Here is a 4,285-nt window from a genome sequence, read left to right on the forward strand (position 1 = left end):
CTGTTTTGCTTGGGAGGATGCTGTCGAGGGGTCGGGCAATCCACTTTTGTTCCTTTTCTTGTATTTATGTTAGATTTAGCTGCCTTTTTGCTTCTTTTGTTAATTTGAGCTCATTTAATCCTGAAAATACAAAAGGAAGACAAAAACACACTTTTTCCAACATTAGTACTTAAAAAGGGTTAGTTTTATGCCTCATTTGATGTAATTTATATGTTGCATTTTACACACATCAAATATCCCCACACTTGAACTTTTGCTTGTCCTCAAGCAAAACTCTTTAATATGTGGCTTACACTCCCAAATGGAATGGGTAGAAGAGAAGGTTTTGGCTTGTCATAGAGTGTCGGGAGTCCAAGAGCTTTATTGGGTTTTATTTTTATTTATTTACAATCCTATTCGTCATGATTTATTAAAAACTTTTCATAAGGTAAATTATTTATTAAGGCATAACATACCTTTCTAAAATTCCATCTATATACAAGTTCACATACCTCACGGGAGAAATCACTCACACTCGGCCGAAGGTGTATTTTTAGTGAATCACTCGAGAGCGGCTTGGAACTTATTCCTACCATAAGCTTGCCAAGCAATCAATCCTCCTCCTTTTTAACTTTATACCTTTGTAAATATCAAGAGGACTTTTTGGGTGAAGGGTTAGGCTTGGGCTAAAGGTGGGTAGTTGGGTTAGTGGTTAGTAGAAAAGGGCGAAAGTCGTAAAAAGCGTCGGTTTTCGTAAAACATTTTGTTTTTGTGACTTTTTTATTTTTAATGAAGTATTCAAACAAGCTTTTGTTTGAGTAGCTTTGTTTGTTTATTTCTAACTTCATTGTAAATATTTTTTTTAGTCACACGAAAACCGAGCTTGTTACTAAAATAAAGAGTAAAAATAAAAAGGGTTTTTTTTTGGTGGGTAAAAAGGGTTTTGGGTTAACAAATGAAAAGGTTTAGGCTCAAAGGGGCTAACTAGGGGAGTTTTTTTTTTTGTAAGTGAAAAGAAAAATAAAAATAAAAATAATGGTTTTGAAAGAAAAAGGGTTAGTCCTAATACCTCCATCATTTACTTACTTGGGTTTAAGTTGGTAAGGATCGGGAATGAATTGTCGTGGCAAGTTCTAGAGTCGTAAGAACCAAGCGGCTATTCACACAAGAAACGAAAAATGAGCATTTAGCGTAAGATGTATATTTGTATGCTCAATAAATGCTCAAAACTCACTTTTGTGGGAATGGGTTTTTATGTGATCAAGTATATATAATCGAATTTTAACTAGGCTTGTCATACCGTTTCATAATTTTCTTATGTTGGTTCTTTTTATCACGACGCTATCGGTTGTAAACTTGTAAAAATATAACCTTGTTAGTCTTAGAATTCCCAACTTAAACTTTAGACAAGTAAAAAAAATGAATTTTTTTTTTTGAAAAAATTTGGGGTGATTAGCGGCTCCAATAGAGTTTTGTGTAAGGCTTGTTATTAGGACTTGCAAAATTCAAGGTTTTAGCATCCCCCCCCCCCCCCCCACTTAATTTACACATTGTCCTCAATGTGTCCCAAAAATAGATTTTTAGGTTGATTGAATGTGTAACATTGTGTTTAAAAGCAAAAATTTATGTTACTGGCAGTCTGGACACGGCCCCGTGTTCAGGTGCCAGTAACAATAATTAAAGAAAGGAAACAGAAGCCTGGACACGGGGGCGTGTTCGGTGTACACGGCCCGTGTCTAGTTACCTGAACTGGGCATTTGTCTGCAGAGTTTTCAGCACGGGGCCGTGTTGGCTGGGCACGGCCCGTGCTGAACTTACTGTAATGGAGAAATTGTTGTCGGGTGGCCTTGTTTTTGTGCATGGGGCCATGTTTCTCGTTTCCCTTTTCATCCTTGACCACCATGAGTGTGTTTTATTCCTGCACATTAAACTAAAATATTAAACTTAATCTAAGGATAGTTCCGCGGATTGCCTCCGTGGTGCGCCACGTTTATAAGGGTCCTTGGCTAGACCCAAGGCAAGGCTATATGTTTTCTGAGCGGGATGTTTTGCATCCCATGTTGCACCGTCGGAGAGCATCATCCAAACTCGAATCAATAACCTTCATGTAATTGACCGGGTCATCGTCCTCTATTCTCTTCCCAAACCCGAACTTTACTTCATCATCCCCATACTTTAAAGTGAGTGTTCCGTCATTCATGTCTACCACTGCCTGTGCGGTGGCGAGAAATGGTCTCCCTAGTATGAGGGGGACTTCGGTGTCTTCTTCCATATCGAGTATGACAAAGTCGGCCGGGTAGACGAAATTGTCGACTTTGACTAGGAGATTTTCAATGACACCTTGCGGGAATTTGACGGATCGATCAGCAAGTTGTATGCTCATTTTTGTAGGACTCGTTTTTCCTAAGCCGAGTCTCTTGAACATTGATGAGGGCGTGAGGTTAATGCTAGCCCCAAGGTCGGCTAGTGCATTACGAACGGGGGAGTCCCCGATCGAGCAAGGAATTGTGAAGCTTCCGGGATCGATTTTCTTTTGGGGGAGTTTGTTGAGTACGAGGGCAGAGCATTCTTCGCCTAAGTTAACTAATTGCAATGTTTCAATTTTCCTTTTATGAGTGAGGAAGTCCCTCATGAACTTAGAGTATTTAGGCATTTGGGTTAGGACATCAATGAAAGGAATGTTGACATGCAATTGTTTTAGTAGACTTTCGAATTTTGCGAACTGCTCATTGGTCTTTTGACGGATTAACCTACCGGGGTACGGAACTCGAGGAGCCTTGGTAGGCTCTGGTGAGGGAGGGGAACCCTTCTCTTGTGGGGGCGGCGTTAGGGTCTCCTCGGTAGGTGGCGGGCCTTCCGTAGTACCCACGGTGCGGTTCCGTAATGTGATGAGATGAACTTGCGCTTTTGGGTTTGTTTCGGTATTGCTTGGTAACGCGCCTTGTGGTCTCTCGGAGAAATTTTGGGCTAGTTGACTTATTTGTTTTTCTATGTTTTGAATACTAGCTTGTTGATTTCTAAAATTTGATTCTAATTGTAGAAACCTCTCCGAGTTTTTCTTTTCAGTGTCGGAGATGAGGCGAGATATAGTATCTTCAAGCCTTTCTCGTCCACCTTGTTGTTGAGGGAAATTTTGTGACTCATTTCTTGGTTGTTGAAAGTTTGTTCGTTGGTTTATGTTTTGTTGGTTACTACCATTGCCGGGTTCTCTCCAACCAAGGTTAGGGTGATTTCGCCATCCTTGGTTGTAGGTGCCCGTTGGAGGACCCGACGACCTAGGTCTATTATCAATGTAGTTTACCGATTCTTGTTGATCGTCTGTTTCTTTCATACAACTCCAATTTTCGTGTGGCCCACCACACCCTTCACAAGCCATAACCGAGACCGTTTTTGACATTTCCAATTTTTTTTATCTTTGAAGAAAGGGCCTCGATTTGGGCTTGTAAAGAAGTGCTTTCATCAACCTTATGGGCGCCCAGGCAATGGATTTATTGCCTCGGGGAGTGTGCCACTGAAAATTGGTTTGAGCAATTTCCTCAATTTGATTATATATTTCATGTGGGCGACGATTACCTAAAAGTCCCCCAGAGCTAGAGTCCAGTGTTTGCCTTGTGTGTGGCAACAACCCATTATAGAAAGTGGACACTTGTTGCCATATTGCAAGGCCGTGATGTGGACATTTTTGCAATAGCTCCTTGAACCTTTCCCAAGTTTCATATAAGGATTCCCCGTCCTCTTGTGAATATGTATTAATTTCAGTCATTAATTTAGCCGTTTTAGCGGGAGGGAAATACTTATATAGAAATTTTTGGGCTAGTTCATCCCAGGTGTTTACCGATCCAGCTGGGAGGGCATTAAGCCAAGCTTTTGCTCGGTCTTTTAGTGAAAAAGGAAACATTCGAAGGCGAATGGCGTCATTTGATGCTCCATTGATCCGAAAGGTATCACATATTTCTAAGAAATTAGTAATATGTAGATGGGGATCCTCGTCCGCAAGCCCATGGAAGGTTGCGGAGTTCTGAAGCATCTGTATCAAATGCGGTCGAAGTTCGAAGTTATTGGCCTCAACATTTGGTGCATTGATAGTGGCGCCGAGATTACCTACGGTGGGTCGTAGATAATCCATGAGGGTACGTTGGTCCGCCATTGGAAGTGGGTTCCCCGAAACTTTCTCTTGGTTTTTGGCTTTTTCTAGAGGTTCTTTTATGTCCTTATTAGAACTGGAGCTCATACACTACGTAGGGTTGGCGTCTGGTTCCAAGTCCTACAACAAAAACAGAAAAGAATGCTGGTCAGAAGGTTCACC

At 41.2% G+C, this 4,285-nt stretch overlaps 1 non-coding gene across 1 annotated transcript; it reads left to right on the forward strand.

Annotated features, from left to right (window-relative positions):
• Positions 1–3,641: 3,641 nt before the first annotated feature.
• On the forward strand, positions 3,642–3,748 carry LOC118486914. The gene has a single exon (XR_004880081.1). It is a non-coding gene; the product is annotated as a small nucleolar RNA R71 (small nucleolar RNA).
• Positions 3,749–4,285: the final 537 nt, after the last annotated feature.

Source organism: Helianthus annuus, chromosome 14, assembly GCF_002127325.2.
Source record: "Helianthus annuus cultivar XRQ/B chromosome 14, HanXRQr2.0-SUNRISE, whole genome shotgun sequence".
Classification (NCBI taxonomy): domain Eukaryota; kingdom Viridiplantae; phylum Streptophyta; class Magnoliopsida; order Asterales; family Asteraceae; genus Helianthus; species Helianthus annuus.